Genomic DNA, 20,208 nt, shown 5'->3' with positions numbered 1-20,208 from the left:
AAGGGTCTTTTCTTCCTCCATGCTTACCTCTCCTTTCTATATCCCACCGAACCCCCCAAATCCATTCTTCCATACAGTAGTTAAATCAGAGCATGCGGCAGGACGGCATTGTGTGAACTGGTGGCCACACAAGTACTTTGTATTCACTAGAGGTTTAGAAGTACAGCAGCTGCATATAAATATGCATAGTTGAGAGATTCATGATGGTGCCTCCTCATTCTAGTGCTGGTTGGCTGCAGTGCAGGCACTACAAATCAATGAACATTTTCCCCATCCATCAGCTGCTCTCTTGCAAGCAGACAAAACACTTACAATGCCAGAAACCCACAGAGAGCTCCTTAGTGAATGAAACCTCACTGTCACAAGATTCAAAATAGCCTTCTCCCTCCCACCCTCGACCTCCACAGCTCTCGACCTCAAATGTCTTTTTTTATCCAATGTGGATCGCGAGCACTTAAAAAAATAACGCCAGGAAAGAAAGCGGAAAAAAAAGGAGCAATGATAAATCAGGGTTTTGAGGGTCCTCACGTTACACTCCTCACAAAACAAAGGATTCTTTGCAATTTAACCCTTTTAAAGAATAAAACCCATCATAACGATGAATCTGCTTATGTTGACTGTACTGCTTTACAGTTGTACAGTTTGAGTGTTGAAGCATTTAAGTATGCAAAGCGTTGTGCCATGCTGTGGCAGACATTTGTGATTTATCCATAGTTATTAGATGGCTTTGGGTATTGAAGGAGTTATTGCTGATACAAGAAGAATAAATCGTAGATGCATTTAGTAGTAAAAGTCATGTTTCTCCATTTGATTGAGCAATTTTTTGCAGAGAGCTCAGATATATTTATATTATGGCTATTCAACCCATGTGGAAACTTTAATAAAAGCTTAATTTCCCTTAATAAAATTTCATATGCAATATACTAATGAATCAAATATGTATTTCTTGGTGAAAAGATATAAATTCATTACATCTAGAGAACAAGTCTATTTTTCAGTTTTAGATAAACATTGACAATAAACGTAATTTATTCTTGCACAGAATAAGTACTTAGATATTAAATAGTTACAATTCTGTCTCTGACAACTTGCCAATCAAGCTTCCAATAAGAATAACAATCAATTTGATTTTTCATTAATTTATTCATTTGTTCATTTTTTTCAACTATTTGTAAATACATACAGTAGCATGGGACATAAAATACTATATGATAATATCTACAGTCTCTGTTTTTAAGATGTGAATGTTCTGGATGGGGAGATAGGAAATACAGCTATATAAAGGACCATGTGACTTTCAAATTTTAGGAAAGATCTGTTCAGAGTTCACTATGTTGAAGATACTTAGTAAATATTTGATAAGTGTATGACATATTTATTTAAATTTTATTTATTCAATTAATATGCTTGGTTACCATATTGGAGGAAGGATAAAAACAAATAAGGTTAAAACAATTATAATTACCCACAACTGTGGCTCAGAGAAGCTGACCAACATGTCTGTTTTATTTGCTTGTAAGGAGCAAAACCAAAATTTGAACCCCTGTCTGCTTAACTCCAGGGCCCATCCATTCACTTTCACTAAGACATATTGAATTACAAGGCAGAATGTGATAATTGCTCTAGTGGATCAGAGGAGGTAAAGATCATTTCCAGCTGGGAGGACCAAAGAAGACATCATTAAGAAGGAGTAGCATTTGAGCAAGCCTTTGAAGAATGGGCACAGGAACAAAGCAAAAACTGCAGACAGGGGTGAGCATTGGTGAAACCTCATGACTCTGGAAAACAAGTTGCCAGGCAGATGAAGGACATCACTTACAGTGAAATGGACGCCGTAAATAACACTAACATTTAAAGAATTGCCAGCGAGACTCTTCGCTTATTAGAAATGGAATCCAAAACTGGATTTATATTTCAGGCTTCAAATGAAATTCAGTTAAACTGCCTGGACCTCGGTTTCTTCATTTCTAAAGTAAAGGCTTGAACTTAATAACCACTGAAGACTCCTCTAGGGAGGTCCATTTTACGATGCTTTCATTTTCATATTTTTCAGAATATAAAAAATATTAGTAGTACTGATTTAATGCATAGCAGTTATATAACTTGTATATATGTAATTATTCTTACAGCACAAAGTATGTCTATGTATTTATATATCCATATCCCTGTATATGCATATACAGATAAGTTACTTGCATATTTGACTGGTTGATCTAAGCTCTAAACTTAATTTCAAGGGAGCTTTTCTTGCCATATATTTCTTTTCAGTTTGCTTTCCATTAGTGTTTGAATGCAAGCTGATTCTTACAATAATTTAAACAATATGTAATAAGAAAGTAAATATATATTAAGCATGTAATAATGACAAGATTTGAGGATTGTGCATTCTTTCATATTATCTGTTTCTGTATTTAAACCATTGGAAAAGATATACAGACTGAAATATATTATTCAATAAAATGGTAGATTCACAAATATTTCCCTTTTCTAGTCTATAACCCAGACAGTATTCAAAGCAAGATTTGGGCAGTGTTTATTAAATGAATATACATGCACATACACACATACATACCCCACACGTATATCAAATAAATATATATATTTGAGATATATGTCTCTCAAATGAATACAGTCTGTGTGTATGTATATAGACAAGTTGAAGAAACATGAGAACTTAAAAGAATAATACAATAATACTTATTTTTTCCTAACTTCAAAGCTTTTTTTTTTTCTATCAGCATTTCCCTCTAATTTACCTTCCCAAACAAGAAAAGAGAACAAAAAAAGAGAAGTATTTTGTTTGAATTTAGGGTGAGAAGAAAATCAAACATCATTTTTCCCATAATTTTTGCAAAGGTTACTGAAGGAGTTTTAGTGGGGAGCTCTTCCTTGAATAGAATTGCCCAGGATGGAATTCCATCCTGCCATTGTTGCTGCCAAACCCATTCAGGGGAACTGGATGCTGTGAGAGTTCCAGACTCTTTCATTTTCCATCTTACACTTTCTCTTGTGTCCTAAAATAGTATGTTTCAGCAAAAACTGATTTGGATTCCAATCTATTTGAAATTTATTAGGTTTGTTTTAATGATTTAAATGACATTGAACTTCATTTGTAGCAAACAATACAATGCTTTGATCATATTAATTCTAATTCTGATCTTAAGTGGTGATACTTTAAGCTTATTTGAGTTAAATCAGTTCATGGTCAAATTAGCTAATCTTCTTAATAAATATTTACTGAGCACTAACTATATTCATTAATGCTGGGTGCTAAGATGAAAGGAAATATAACAGGTTTCTGACCTTGACAGCTTATAATTTATGTTGAGAAATAAGATTAAATCTTTGTAAAGTTAACCAATTTAAGGTCTCATATACATAAATACTAAATGAGTGAAAAAAGTGTACAAGTCCTTTGGAAGTTCAGAGACCAGGAATTTGAGTAAATCCTGTCTTTGTTAACTTGGCAGTACCAGGACCACTTTCTCATGGGAGAAAAGTCTCAAGATAAATTTGCCCTCAGGTGCATTTTGAGCAGATACAAGTTGAAAATCACTGCTCCAGGCAATGAAAGTAAATGAAAAAAAAATCAACAGATAATTACTTAATGAAAAGAAGATAAAACTGAGGCAATAAGGAGATTACAGTAAATTTTATTATTACAATGGGGAAAAATTCCTTCAGAAAACACAAGGTACTCTCTGATAGGTATGATCTCAAGTTAGAAGAATTTAATTTTATAAAGGCCTGAGTTCCTTTGAAATGGAATCATTGATTTTTGTGAAATAAAATTGTCAAACTTATACCATGCAAAAATTAGAAACAAATGTTCTTTAGTAATTCCAAAATCAGTCGGCAAATTGAAAGCTTATATTTCAAGAAAAAGGAATATTAATAAATATCAAGATAGTACAAAAACATCTTAAGACTAGAAGTTGGATAAAATATTAACCTAAGAGCCTTCAAATCTTTCCATTTTTCTTAGGTACCATCTGTATAATACAATAAAATTAGTTTTGTAGGGAAATATTGGCCTGGGTTATTAAGACAGATTTGAACTTCTTTCCCAGGCTCTAGTTGTCTTAGAGATTCACACTGACAGCCTGAGGAATAGCACTTCCTAACACTGGCTAGAGCAAAAATGAGGGAAAATTAAAGATAATTATAAGAGCAGTCACTAGGGAAAATGTAACTGCGGACCAAATATCAATAATGTTAAAACAACTTATAAATGAATGATTAGAATGTAATTGTTGAGCTTTTAGTGGTTTACTGGGCATGGGATTCTAAATTACAGAGAAATTGAAAACTTAAGCCTATTGAAGTAGTTAAAGAACAAATGCCTTAAGATAAAAAATATATGTATATATTTAAAACTTACCATTGTTTTCATAATAAAGTGATATAGAGCAGAAATATTTATAGCCAACAAACATCTATTTGGCTGGAAAAAAAAAGAATATTGACTAAATTGGCATTTCATTGTCAGTGTCCACGCACTGCACATTCAGCCTCAAAATAAAATTTTGACCACCTCAAAAATGTAGGTATAAAGATACTGTCTAATCTACAGAATGATTTTTTTGTTTGTTTGTTTCTCCGTAGGCTACCTGGGCCCAGATAGTAATTTGAAATGTTATTCATCTGTCATTTGAAAACAAGTTGGGTTGCTTGTAATTTGTCATTTGCTAACTCATTTGTTCTCACAGATAAAGCCAAGAAATTTCCAGCTTTGTAGTCAGAGTGAGACTTTGAGTTCTAAAATCAGGCTTCAAAAATTCAGATTCTAATTCTACCATCTTGTGCCTGAGTGTGTTACTTAATCTCTGGATTTGAGGCTCCTGTTCTGTGAAAGTGGAGATTATGTCATTGCCTTCCACATTTTATGTGAAGATGAAATAGGATATGTAGAGCACAAATGAACTAGCTTGATGACTGCCCCACGTTGAATGTGTAGTAATTATTAGCGCTGCTATTCATCCATCCTCTCATGTGGTATTTATCTGCTGGGTGCTGGGCTGGAAAGTGACATTATGAAGAGGAGTCTGACACATTCTCTGCCTTTAAGGAGTGTTCAGTATGGTGCATGAGATATCAGACAGACAAAAAGGTAGGCAATTAGAATATATGCAATAAGTACGCTGAAGGGTAAGCAGAAAGAGTTAATGTGGCGCATAAAAATATCTAACTCAGATTTTAGGGAACATAGTTATTTACCTGTTGGTTTAATTCACTCAACAAATATTTATTCAGTGCTTTCAAATACACTAGTTATTGTCCTAGAAGCTGGAATACTATCATCAGGAAAAAAATAAATAATGTGTGTTCTATGGGGACAGTTATCTTGTGGGAAAAGATAGTATTATAACAATCACTAAAATAAACATAAAATTATCAACATTACAGTTGCTACCAAGTAACTCAGTGCTTTTCAACTTGGGATAATTTTGCCCCCCTTAGGGGACAGTTGGCAATGCCTTGTGATATTTTGAATTGTCGGAACTGGGGGAGTTCTACTGGCTTCTAGTAGAATAGAGGCCAGGGATGCTGTTCAATGTGCTACAATCCACAGGATAGGCCCCCATGACAAGGAATTATTTGGGTCAAAAAGCTGATAGTTTCAAAGTTGAGAAATTCTGAAGTAATTCACCCTATAGAATATAAGCCCATGATGGCTAGTATGCTTTTCTTTTTTTAGTTAAAATGTGTCCCCAATGCTTCACAATGTACCCGTCATGTAATAGGTTCTCAGTAAATATCTGTAGGGTAAATGAATGGGTTGTGAGTTATTACCAGAAAAAGGGAATAGCATACTCAAAACTCTAGTCTTAGAGAAGGAAAATTGTATTAAAGAAACTAAAAGAAGACTAGTGAGTCCAGAATCAGGGCAAGCAAGAGGGTGATTCCATTAAAAAAAAGAAAACCAATGCAAATGCGCTTATAGATATTTAAATCTATGTGCAAGTCTTAATCATTTCATAGGTAAAACCTACATTCTTCCTTCTGAGTTTCATACAGCTCCTTTTTATTCAGTTCTCATTGGAGAACATGTTATACCTGCTTATGTAAATCCAACTTTTCTTTTTTCTGAAATTTACTCAGCTTATCTTCTTTATCTTCATCGATGTCTGTTTCCCAAGTTCTCAGAATTGTGGCCAACATCAGGGGCATCAAGGAAATATCATTTAATAATTCAAACAAATTTGTATGTAATAACACATGATTTTGGGAGGTATTGAATTCCTTAGAGCAGTGGTTCTTGTGGGAGTATTTGTGGGGTGGATAAAGTGCTGGAGCAGAAATAGGATGAATATTTTGAAAATGCTGCACAACCCTCTATTCCTGCCATTTACATCCAACTGAAAAGTAGAATGTTGTTTTTCCCAGGTACCATGCTCTGACAACAGGCAAAGTAGGTCATGTCTCCCTGTTGTCAGCACTCGTAGCTCCTTGTCTATCACATCTCAATGATACCTCTAATATGTTTCATTCTTTTTTACATGTGGAAGAAGGATTAAATGGTGTGTGGATTAAATATGGTAAGAAAATAATAATGATAGTGATTACATTTGTGAAAAATCTTAAAATATATTATGGATCAGCAAACAGTAATATACTAGAAGGGCCCCCCATCTCTCTCTCTTTCTAAATAATTATAAGCAGTTCATCCCATCTGTGATTACTGAAATACAATTTCTCTCCAGTAGGAAGGAAAATATACCCCACTCCACAAACACACATACAAACATTTTGCTAATGGCTTTTCCCAAGAGCATAGCTCTGCCCAGCCACATTTGAAGGAATTATGTGGGGAGAGTGTAAGTGAGGAAGTAAAAAAGAGAGGAGGGGACACCCAGCTGTGTGTTTATCTCTACCTTGCTCAAGTTCCATTCTATTATTTAAAAAAGGAAGAGAGTGGCTGAGACACAGGCATAATTAACAAATTGTTTAAGTCGTTAGGTCATTTTAGATTATGCAATTCATGTGATATTCAATATTCTTATTGAAGTTATATTACTATTAACTATTTTTATATAATTCATACATTTGTAATATGTTTCTAAATAGCTGATGTAAACAATATTAACTAAACTCAATTTCTTTAAGTCCAACTTTTAACAACGTGTGATTTATCTGGTTGTACCACCCCTTTAAGCTTAGCTTAACTGGAACACCTGAAAGATCACAGAATAAAATTTTAGAAACAATAGCTGAGACCTACCAGAGTTTTTTTCTAGGAGCTCTTTCAGTTTCCTACTGGAAAAGTACCAAACTCATATCAATCTATGACCCACTATTCCTTCTACTCTTTCATCACTCCTCCTGTCTCCTTTAGGAGCTACTTTCTCCTATGAACACTTTATTATATCTCCCTCTTAGATTTTTCTTACTCTAAAAATTATTTCGAGGTGAGCAAATTGATACCCATAATTTCCATGCTTACTAGTATGATGATAGTTCTCCCAATTTTTATCTCTAACAAAATGACTACTTACCTGAACCACATATCCACTTCCATCTAGGCATCTCTACCAGTATATCTGAAATCTCAAGACCATATATCAGTGTTTTCTTCTTTGTTGTTACTCTTATATCTTCTATCCTAAGTGGTGAGTGAACAATGAACCACTTTCCCAAGCTAAAATGTGGGAGTCATTCATGACTGTTCCTTAAGCCTCCTCATCCCAATCTGATTTCTTCCAGTACAGTTTCCTAAATATTTCTTGAAACTTTCCTTCCTCTCCCTGTGTATTCCCACTGCTCTGCTTTAGGACTCTCATCATCTCTCACTCTATGAGCTACTATACAGCTCTTTTATTTTTTTCCCTTCCATTCCAGATCTTGCCTATGTAATCTTCCGTAAAGAAAAATCTTAGCATACACTGAAAGCACATAAACTATACACAGCAGGAATAGCAAATATAGCATTAATGCCATGAGTCACCATTTTTGCATTTATAGAAAATACTGGTAATCAATTGAAGTATTTTATTTTATTAAGGTTTAATATTCCTATTGAAGAGAATTCTGAGGACTCCTCCTCAAAACAGAAGCCACCCAGTTATATCATGTAAACTTTGGCAAAGAAGAGAAAATTCATTTGCCATATTGATTAGGATAAACTCCTTAGTATAGCACAAGGTCATCTATGGTCTGACCTTTCTGAGATTCTTTCATGTCATCTCCATCCACTCCCTGTTTCATATTCTGTGTAACCCCTCAGTTTCTAGCTTTCACTCTTCTGCTGCTTCTCACTGGGCTTTTGCTTGCACTGTTCCCTTTTGCTGGAGGCTTTCTCTTCACACTCCCATTTCTGGTCAGTTCCAATTCCAACGAATCTTGACTTGTACTTCTAGAGTCAGTCTAGTTCTCACCTTCTTGCCTCCAGTCAGAGTTGATGACTCGAATCCATGTCCCTGTGATAACCTGTGCATATCTCTATCAGTGTCTGCCATTGCTCTTACTGTGTCTATACTCAGTTGTCATTATCTAATTATCTGTTTTTCTAACCCATTAATAGGCATGTTGAAACATAGTTATGTTATTCTTCGCTATTTTGGGTCAACTTACACAGTAACTGGCACCTAATCAAGCACAGTGAATCAAGCAAAATGAATTAATTAATTTTAAAATCATTGCTGCATATGGGGAAAAATTAGTTTACTTAGGAGAGGTGATTGTCTTTCTTTAAAATAAAATTCACCAACTTCTGACATTCACCCTTCAGCCCAATACAATCAACCTCCAGCCCATGGAGTAAATTTGTATTGCTAGGTTGCTGTGGGAATTTGAGTTCTAAATTCCTGTGTAAAGCATCGAAGCATTAAATACATTTTCTGAAGAAAATTATGTATTTTTATATATAATGACTTAGTTAATGATGGTAGATGAAACAAAACTTTTTGTGGAAATTGCTCATAAGTCTCTGAATTATGTTTTCTTTTGTCATTAATTATTATTATACATCATACATCAATGCCATATATATTTTATATTTATTTTCCCTTGCTCATGTTTTAGAAAAACATATTGACTTGATTTTTTGTGCAATATAAGTACTATTTATTCACCCCAGAGACATTTGGTTTTATATGGTTGAGAAATATCTAATAAGAGTATGTCAAGATTTTTTGATAATATAAATCATACTACTTTCCCTGTCAACTTAGTCATAATCTAAAGACATGATTTTGCAGATATGAAGGTAGGCATAAGATTTCTATGTCCTGGAGAAATTTGCTGTTAAAATCTATTCTTGGCTCACGCCTGTAATCCTAGCTCTCTGGGAGGCCAAGGCGGGCGGATTGCTCGAGGTCAGGAGTTCGAAACCAGCCTGAGCAAGAGCGAGACCCTGTCTCTACTATAAATAGAAAGAAATTAATTGGCCAGCTAATATATATATATATAAAAAATTAGCCGGGCATGGTGGCGCATGCCTGTAGTCCCAGCTACTTGGGAGGCCGAGGCAGAAGGATTGCTTGAGCCAGGAGATTGAGGTTGCTGTGAGCTAGGCTGATGCCATGGCACTCACTCTAGCCTAGGCAACAAAGCGAGACTCTGTCTCAAAAAAAAAAAAAAAATCTATTCTTATATATCAATATGTTTTTAGAGTCCTCAGTTCCAAAATTTTTTTCTAAATTTTCCTGAGCTTTTACTTGTCTGATTTTAATAAAACTAAACAGAAATGATTATATGCTAGTAAAGGGGTTTCCATAGTGTCTGTGTCTTAGTTCTTGATTAACGTGTGTGTGTGTGTGTGTGTGTGTGTGTGTTTATACACATTGTTTGGAAGGAATGTAAAAAGAGTGAAACTAGAGGAAAAAGGGCTTAGTTTAAAAATACAAATGCTCTGTAATTTGATCCAATAATATGAGATTTTGATCAGGAATGTATCTGAACAAGATCTCATATTTTTCATGCAATATTTTTGAGAACCACGAGACAGCCATTTGAAATATGTCTACTTGATTCACTGAAACGTTAATAAATAGCATAAGGTAGTATTTTTCTTTGGTATCTGAATATAATTGGATGATGCCTAGGTTTGTAATGTGTTGAAGTAAATTTATCTTAAAATATGAAATAATATGTATACTGACAAACTCATAGTGATGAGTGGGAGGTTCTATGAAAGTATAATAAAATGTGGGGAGAGAATAGTCATGTGGCAAATAGACATAGTACTGTGTTATCCTTGCTTCCTGTTAACCAGGCAAACCAATTTCAGCTGCGGGAAAATGGAGGAGGAATCTCTGGCCAAGGGTCTGACTGATTTCTGGCCTTAGTAAGTCTGCATCTTCATGGGTGGTAGTACAGAGAGGAGTCACTTCTAAATTATGTTGCAGCTCACTTCATTCATCCACTAGTATTTCCTGAGCACTCATCACATACCAGGAATGATAAACAGAATTAACTGCCTTCATAGAGCTTATAGTCTACTGGCAGAAAGAGGTGAATTATTCAATATTCACACACACAAAAATAAAATCTTGACTGTCACAGCTACTGGGAAGAAGGAGTGCACAGTAAATAATTAGAGACACTTTTTGATAAAGGCCATTCTCACTGTAGATAACTGATATCTCATTATGGTTTCTGATTTACATTTCCCTGATGATTAGAGATGTTTAGCATTTTTTCATATGTTTGTTGGCCATTAGTCTATCTTCTTTTGAAAAGTTTCTGTTCATGTCCTTTGCCCACTTTGGTAGGATCATTTGATTTTATTCTTGCTGATTTTCCTGAGTTCTATATAGATTCTAGTTATCAGCTCTTTATCAGATGTGTAACATGCAAATATTTTCTCCCATTCTGTAGGTTGTCTGTTTGCTCTCATGGTAGTTTCCTCGGCTGTGCAGAGCTTTTTAATTTGATCAGGTCCCATTTATTTATTTTTGTTGTTGCTGTGATTGCCTCTGGAGTCTTCTTCATAAATTCTTTGCACAAACCAATGTCTTTAAGATTTTTTCCAACATTATCTTCTAGAATTCTTATAGTCTCATGCCTTAAGTGTAAGTCTGTTATCTGCTGTGAGTTGATTTTTGTGAGAGGTGAAAGGTGTGCATCCTGTTTCAATCTTCTACATGTAGCTATCCAGTTTTCCGAACACCATTTATTGAGTAAGGATTCTTTCCCCCAGTGTATGTTTTTGTCTGCTTTGTCAAACATTAGATGGCAATATGAGGATGGTTTTATATCTGGGATCTCAGTTCTGTTCCATTGGTCTATGTCTCTATTCTTGTGGCAGTACCATGCTGTTTTAGTTACTATAGCCTTGTAGTATTTCTTGAAGTCTGATAAATTGATTCCTCCCAATTTGTTCTTTTGGTTAAGATTGCTTTTGCTATATGAGGTCTTCTCTGATTCAATAGGAAGCGTAGAATTAACAGCAGGTCCTTGTAGACTTTAAGAAGTTGGGATATTCTACTTTTTTTTTTTTTTTTTTTTTTTGAGACAGGGTCTCACTCTGTTGCCCAGGCTAGAGTGCAATGGCGTCATTAGAGCTCAGTGCACCCTCCAACACCTAGGCTCAAGCTATCTTCTTGCCTCAGCCTCAGTCTCCCGAGGAGCTGGGACTACTGGTGTGTGCCACCACATCCAGCTAATGTTTTTATTTTTTTGGAGATGAGGATCTTGCTGTGTTGCTCAGGCTGGTCTCAAACTTCTGGCCTCAAGCAATCCTCCTGCCTCAGCCTACCAAAGTGCTAGGATTATAGGAGTGAGCCACCACACCAGGGCATGAAGTTTGGTCCTGAAGCAATGGGATGACATTGAAGGATTTTATGCAGGGGTAAGAGTGCTATGATTGGATTTGCATTTTAAACAATTTAAGAATTTCCATTCATTCAAGAAATTTTAAGCTAGCACTTACAATTTACCAGGCTCTGTTCTAAGTATGCAAAGATATACTTTTGATAACACCAGATAGGTCTATACTCAGAGAATGTAAAGTGCAGAGTTAGGTAAAGATTTTACTATCATCTAACTGCACATTTATTTACTAGTTAAATATTTTGAGATCTCCTTGTTAGTTACTTTGCACCTTCAAAAACCTACCTGTTTTCATCTTTAACAAAGTTTGGGCAATCACTTTGATTCTAATGGCTTTGAAAATTTTCAAAACTCACTAGTTCATTTATTGGTAAGAAAAATCTGGGTTATTGCGTAGAGTAGCTTCTTATATTCTATTTTACCAGTCTCCTGTTGTACAATCTATGTGCAATATTTGTGTGATCCTTTTCAAAATTTAAGGCTTCTAATATTTCAAGCTCAAGAAGTCCTGGGCCAAGACCAAAAGAACCATGTGACGGGCATGTTTATTGCTAAAAAACAACAAAAAACAAAAAACACACTGTTGGAGCATCACTTGAGAGTTGGAATTTTATAATATTTTCCAAAAAGAGAATTTAAAATTCAAGTATCAACAATAAGTAAACTTTTAATATTTTGGAGGTGGTATGTGTCTTTTGTCCAAAATACATATATTTTAAGTGATTTGCTACTGTTGAGAATTTGGAAGAAATGATAACGATTAAATTTTGATGAGAAGATATAAGCATATTTGATGTCATCAAATTTAAAAGATTAAGAATCTTCTCTTGAGAAATTCCTTCTGACTGATACTTCCCATTGATTTGACATCATTCTCAAATGATTTTGTCATTTTCCACATAACTTAACACATTTACCTCTAGAAAGAAATAAGATCCATGATTTGCTATGGAGAGAATGTGGTTATTAGTCAAAGTTGGTTATTAATCCATTCTGATTAGTTGCATAGAAAATAAGACTACCAAGTTGCTCCAGTGTCTCAGGTTATTTACTGGACAGACCTAAATTGGTAGCAACCTAGATTTTACTTAAATGACTATATTCATCATAAAACAAAAGTAGTTATCTTTCTGAAGCTCAGTGGACTTTTATATTTTAATATTTTGCTCATCTAAAACTCAGTTTATCATACGATAAAAAAAGATGTCAGTGTCCAGATTGTAATATCTATAGATGAATTCTGAAGAAGAAATAAAAAAGGCCAGTAAATATATATCTATGCCTTTCTTAATTACCAATTTTATAATTACAGGCAGATGATTTGCAATTATCCTTTCATATGTTTGATGCTTCTTCGTTTTTTTAGCCAAATAATTAAATGTTATTACAACAAATCTGGAGTGCCAAGTAAATATGAAATTGTTTTAAAAATTAAATGTTTGGTTTTCAAGGGATAATATCAAAATCTAAGAGTCAGTTTAGGACTTAATATTTATTTGAGTTTTTATCTTCCATTTTACATTACCAAGTTTCTTTTTCAGTTATAAATTTTAGTGTCCACATCTTTAAAGTTATATACTCACAATCTAGTATTGACATCTGTTTTTAAGATAATTGTGGGTAATATAAACAATTAACTGAATCATACACATTTTATGCAAATGCCAAAACATTAGTAGAATTATACCAAGTCAAATTGTATCAAATCTAATCTTCGTAGAATTGTATCAAGGATAACTTTATATGTCCCTAAGGTAGAATTGATTTAATTGGTTTGTTTGACTGGACCCAGGAAACAAAATGAAGCACAAACTAAGCTCATGAAAAATACTGTAACAAAACATTTGTATCCCTTTAATATTTTGAAATAAAAAAAGGAAAAATTGAGAGTGCTAATTTTAGAAGATTAGAAGATCGAGGAACTTGATTTTCAGTTTTTTTTATTTTTTACTAAATAGGTTCAACACCAAGAAAAAAAACAAGATTGCATATTTCAGTTGGAAAGCCTCTGCCTCACTTTTCTAACTCAAAATGATGGGGCTGGAGGAACTGGACTTGAAAGTAACAGGGACCCAGATCAAACCCTGCTGTTCCTAAAATCCTTTGCGATTTTAAGAAGTTACTTAATCCTCTTAAGTATCTGCTTCCTTATATATGAAATGGAAATAATACAAGTTTTAGCTAATATATGTAAGTGACCTAGGGTAATTTCCAAAGCAAAATGAAGCTCATTAAGTTCCATTCCAGTCCCTTATATTTAATAACACCTTATGTTCTTTTCAGATATTTACCCATAATATTTTATCAGATGTTTTGTAATCAAGTATATGTGTTACAATAATTTGCAAAGTGTGTGTTGTTATTCATTTCACAGAAAGATCACATGGTGACATAAAGGAGAATCTCAGACTCAAGTGTTCAAAATAGCAGAACCAAAATGATAGCTGAGAGCCTTCAGAAAGTACTATGACCCCTTCTTTTGTTCTTTTCCTTCCTAATCTTCCTAATCTTTCTATCTTGCCTAAAAATGTAACCTCCCTGCTTCCCTTACTTCCACATTCCCCTGCACCATTTCTCCTCATAGCGCTTGTCACCATTTGTGGGTACATATTTATTTATGAATTTATTTATTACTTTGGATAGTATATAAACTGTGTAAGAGCAATAATTGCTTATTTTGGATGTGAACTTCTCTTAATGAAAATTATTATTTTATATTTTCCAAGATAAACATCAGGATATTTTTAGAAATAAAATATTTCTAATGCATTCCATTAATTGAAGTCAAAAGAAAATGCACTTAAAGAGTGTGTGTGTATGTGTGTTTTTCAACAAATAATGTTGCACTTACTTACTTGGCAATGTATAAAACAAAATACATAGCTAAACACTACTCTTCCTGGATCTTTGTGTGTTTCAAATATAGCACGTTTTACTTAAATGGAGATTTTCATTCAGAAAGGTATCGAACATGACAGTCTGACAATCTGTCCTTGGGATGCTGTCACGGCTATTCTCAGATCAACTGACAAGACCTCAGCTGGGCCTCTACAAGTAGCTTAAGAACACTTCTAGAACCATCCTAATGGGCATGTTCCAACTGTCACTTATAAAAAAATGATCACTTGAGATCAATCTGTACAGCAGGTCTTTTGGCAGAAAACCAGTCGTATCATTCTCTCAAATAAAGCCTTTGTGGGAAAAAGGCCTTATCAAATTCCTTGGACATGAAGTTACTGTTGGAACCATTCTATTCTCAAACTGTTTTATCACCATGCAAGATAGCTGCAGCTTTTGAAAGGTCAGAAGTGGCCTTATAATGATTTAGACTATCTTATGATTGTGAGTTAGGAAGTGAAGATGGTTATAATACTGTAAAAGCTTTGAGTCTTATACCATTTTGTGAGAAGAATTTGTGTGCCATTAACTAAACCACAACTTCCTGATATAATTATTAGAGATGAAAGCTAACAGACTAACATTAGCTCTAACCTTATCCTGGACTTGGATTCAAGGTATAGAATTGGGTTATTCAAGTTGTCAAATATAAAAGAGAAAATGGAGTATGTAAAAGTCTAAAAGGAAAAAATATATTTATTTCTTATGAACAAAAATTCATGCTTTGTTCTTAATTCATTTACATATCTATAAAATAAGAGGGCTTGTCTAGACAATCAAAAAGTTGTCCTCAGCTGGTCTACAGGTAATACTATATTTTGAAATTCTTTTTTAATAAATATGTCAAGTATAATCCCCTATATGTTCATTATGAAGAGTATACTTTGTGTCAAAGGTGTATAGTATAGACATTTTAAAGTTGTTTTTTACTGTGTATTTTGGGTACAAATGCTAAGGTCTAGTTTTACTCCTATTTTTTAAGTGCTATGAACAACTTTCTCTCCTTGTGGAATATAAACTTGTTTGACCTCTGATCCTGATGAAAGTACTGAAGCCTTTAGGAATGAAAGACTAAATACATTTATACAATATTTTAAATTCTCTTGATTGTTCAAATTTCATTTTTCTAAAATAGGAGATTTTGAATGTGTTTTTTGTAGCACTTAATAAACAATAGTCTTTTCAGTGAAGGATAAGGAGAGTAGAGAACAAGAAGAAAGTTTCTAATTAATTTATATTAAAAACTAGTAACTTGACTAGTAACTCTTCTTTGTCCTTCTCCAACTCTGCAAAATCTTGCCTTCTACATTATGATACTCTTGCCTTTAATTGACGGTCATTTGTACCACCTATGTCACTTTGAAACTTGCAGATGTGTTTATTACCATAATCTTGATTTTGAAGATAGTGAAAAAGTCAAAAGTCTCATCTCGAGGAAAATACATAATGGATTAGGAGAGTAAATTTCAGTGTTTAACTGAATTTGCTTGTGTAAAACGTATTGTGCCCACCCATAGTAGTGTGTGTATCTGTGTGTATAAATTTATATATCTGTAAAATAAGAGTGCTGAACAATGATCATATATGTCTTATAGAGAAATATAGATACACTTTGTACTTTACCAATTACTTATAACTTCAAAGCACATGTTTCTTTGTAATTTTCAGTGACTTTATATCTCTTAAATATGGTTAGGTCAAGTTGCTTAGACTTTGGCACAAAACATATTTGTCTCAGCATTCTTTCTTAATGGTTTAAGCAGAATTGAACATTTGGAGTCAAAATCTGGTAAAGTCATTTTGTTATTAAATAATGCTTTATCTTCTTATAGATACTAGCTACTCTAGCTGAGTACACATCAAACTCTTAAATTATTTAAAGCCCACATTTTAAAAAACATTTTTTATCTAATGTCTTCTTTTTTTTTACATTAATATGACTTTTAAACTTATTACATCCATCCTTTGACATTATGCAAAGGAAATATGAATTAATCATGGAGTTTATCCAACAAGGGAAGATGCATCTTATTGATATTGTGATTTTCCAATGTGGTACACACAAGCTGTTTCTGAGATTATAGCACAAAAAAACATTCCCACAGCTATTGTATTGCTCTTGCTCCTTTCCCAGTCTCTTAGAATTTTAAATCTTGATAGTACAGGGGTAGAATCTATGCTTATGTAATGTTTATTTTGTTATTGCTCTGTCTGAAAACACAGAGCTTGCTATCTGTTAATAGCAAAACAAACTGGGCCAAGGGTTATTGTGACTTTTTTGAAAACCTTTACAAGAAACAGTTTATTAATTGTTACAAAAATTATATTTTATCAAGTAAGAATCACAAATAGTTGTATATTAAAAAAAAAACAACCTATGAAGTCTAGCCAGAGAGCAAAGAAGTAATTCCATTATTGCTTATAATAGTGTAGATTAATTTAGAGTAAAGAACTGTGTGTTAAAGAGCTAGTGGTAGATTTTTTTTAAGTCAGTCTGGAAAACATATTTTATATAAAGGACTGCTGGGTGGTGGTTTCTTTCATATCTAGCTGGTAGTGTTATTGACAAGTTTTTCCAGCTTTGTAGCTTGTGGGTTTTTCCAAAACTTTAAATTTTTTTCCTGCTTTCTGTCATTGATTTATAAGGAGCTTAAGACCAGAATCCCACCATCAAATTCTTTGGTGTCTCCTTCCACCAAGGAAAGGAGTTTTAAATGAAATAGATTCAGTAAATGTTGATGACATAGATCATTCATTCGGGTAGCAATATGAAGTTTCGTTGAGAGGATGGAACTTATCAAAAGCAGCATACATAATTCTACTCTCTCTATTTCTTCCCAATCTTGGAAGTTACAAAGAATTAAATATTTTAAAGCTATGGAATTAGTATGAGGCAGGGAGATGGAAATATTACCCTCAGTTCTGCCATGAGCTAGCTATGTGACCTTGCTTGGTTATCTTTAAAGTGAGGAAGTTGGACCAGTTGATTTTTAAATTACCTTCTAGTTCCAAGAGTAATTCTATTTTAATGAAGGACATCAGAATTTTTTAATAGTAATTCCCTATGCCAGATAATATCTCCATTAAATCCCTAGAACCTATGACTTGGGTTGCTTAAGCTGAAATCTCATGATTATATCTGCATAATGGTACCTATATTTTTAATGACATAAAAAGATATGGTATTAGGTCTAGAATTATTTGTTTTGCAATTTTGTTGTTTTTTTAATTGATGATTAATAATAAAATAACTAAATTGGCTAATATTTGTGAACAATAAAGAGTCTTAATCATTACATTCATGCTCTACAGAGCACAAAAATGCTCAATCCACATATAATGCTTTTATTCTAATGCTTGTGTGCCCTTTGCACTATCAGTGTTCCCAGACTTAGGTATATGTGAGGAGGTAACAGACAATGCCTAGCCACAGTGTACGGTTACCCAGCTAAGAGACCACTAACACTCAACATGGATAATGTTAAAGCATCTCTCTTATTTTATTATTTTTTATTTCATCAATTTTCTATTTCTTTTTCAGGGTATCCATTAAAATCAATCCGAGAACCTTTTACTCACCTACAAAGGTAGGAAAAAGAAAACTTTTCTGCTTACAAAATATGTTGTTATATTTGTTTTAGCTATGTTTCAAAAATTTACTCCCCTTGTTAGATGTAGATAGAATTGATGTTACTTATTATGAATGAGTAAAAAGTGTGTTATATTATAGTTACTAACTACTAAACTTAAAATCATCCAACACATATTGTTTGCCAGTTTGAGTTTTTCTTTCATATTATTAGTTTGTTTTACTGTAGGCAGAATTTATTCTTTCTTTTTAAATTTTGATATTACCTTCTCTGTAAGTTTGTGGTAGCTCGACAATAGGATATATAGTTCTATATATTAGGGAGGCAATTTAATATATATTTAAATATATATATATATATTATATGTACTATATATCAGAACCTGAGAATCTCTTGTCTGCCATAATTTCATATTTTTCTTGCTATTCCAAACCTGTATTTTTTAAAGAAACAACTTAAGTAACCATTCATATAATTAGCTGTCAGTGATTTAACAATATAAATGTTAATTTGGAAAAATTTTCTTCAGTATTTGCTTTACTTAATAAAGTACAGAAATGTGGCCTTTTTTCGGTTAGGGCATATGTAAAGATAAATTTAGAATTTCTAGTCTAGTAAATACTTCACTGATGATAACTTAATTGTAGCTATTTCAAACTAAATTGTTTAATAGTGGTGAATCACATGCAGATTGTTCAGATGTAGGTCAACCTCCACTCCCACATTCTAGCACCTTTTTTTTCTAATTCAGGACAAGCTGATGAGTGCCTAAGAGAGCAGAAGAGTGCAGATTAGAGACATATGACAATAAATAAAATAAAAAAGCAACAATAGCATAGAAACCAACAGTGGGGCAGGAGTCAGGAAGTCCCTGTAAAAATGGCTGGGCAGGTTGCATTTATTTATGCCTCAGTTGATGATCCTTTAGGCTTGCTGTGCATTCTCAGAGAACAGTTTCATCACTGCTCATGAGATTTGTGGCTGGCAAATCGTGGTGCCTCTAGGATACTAAGTTTCCTTATCCGTAAAGTACATGTAATAACTTCATTCTTGTCTGCTCAATGAAACAAAATGTCAATTCACTAAAATAAGGACTGTCAAATGAATATGTGACTCCTTGAATCTCATATGGAAAAGAACTGCTATTTTTGATGATCAGGTTGACTGACAGAGGGGTGGACGTCACATCACCAATGGGCAGGATATACTTTATATAGTTCCAGTTGAGGCCAGCTGAGATATAGTCCAGTTGCAGAAACCAACGAAATCCTTTATTTTTCTGGCTGTTACATTATAGTACTAATCTAAAGATGTCTTTGTGATGAAGCATTGTATCATTGTCTGATGAATGGCCAAGGTTTTATGATTCTATTTTATCTTTATCTTGTCGGCTGCACTTTCAAAGTTTTCTGTTCCAGTTACCAATTCATTGGAAAATGACAAAGCAGACTGCATAAGTTTGTTGTGTTAGTTGCCTTTTATCTTTAGGGGATTATTGCTGATGATTTTGATATATTTACAGAAAAAAGTCTTGCTGCTTATTGATGAAAGTTATTATCTTGTTTTAATTCTAATAAAATTAGAATTCTACCTTAAACTAAACATAATTTTTTATTGTCCCTCTTCACTGGAATTTGCTAATTCAAGAGTTTGAACTTAATTTGCATATAATTTATGATCTAAATTTTCTAAAAATTTTCTAAAAATTAGAAAAATTTCCTAAAAATTAATTATTGAAAAAATTGAAACTATTTTTATAATGCTTTGAGTGGGAAAAATAGATGGTTTATTCTTTGTACTTCTTCCAACATGAATATCTTTGTTTTTTGAATTATTTAAAATAAAAAAATAGTGAATTATATTCAAGAAAAAGTTATATTCTCAGTTAGCTACTGCTGAAGTTTATTCTTTCAGATTCTTTCTTAATATACATAAACACTAATATCAG

At 33.3% G+C, this 20,208-nt stretch overlaps 1 long non-coding RNA gene across 1 annotated transcript in view; it reads left to right on the top strand.

The window, feature by feature from the left end:
* Positions 1-20,208, top strand: part of LOC105883106 (uncharacterized) — a 620,369-nt gene that overhangs the window by 415,259 nt on the left and 184,902 nt on the right. Inside the window, exon 5 of the long non-coding RNA XR_012918558.1 lies at positions 18,212-18,257. This is a non-coding gene — a long non-coding RNA (uncharacterized LOC105883106). The remainder of the gene's footprint in view (positions 1-18,211; positions 18,258-20,208) is intronic.

This window comes from Microcebus murinus, chromosome 1, assembly GCF_040939455.1.
Source record: "Microcebus murinus isolate Inina chromosome 1, M.murinus_Inina_mat1.0, whole genome shotgun sequence".
Lineage (NCBI taxonomy): Eukaryota > Metazoa > Chordata > Mammalia > Primates > Cheirogaleidae > Microcebus > Microcebus murinus.
This window is presented reverse-complemented; position numbering and strand designations above follow the sequence as displayed.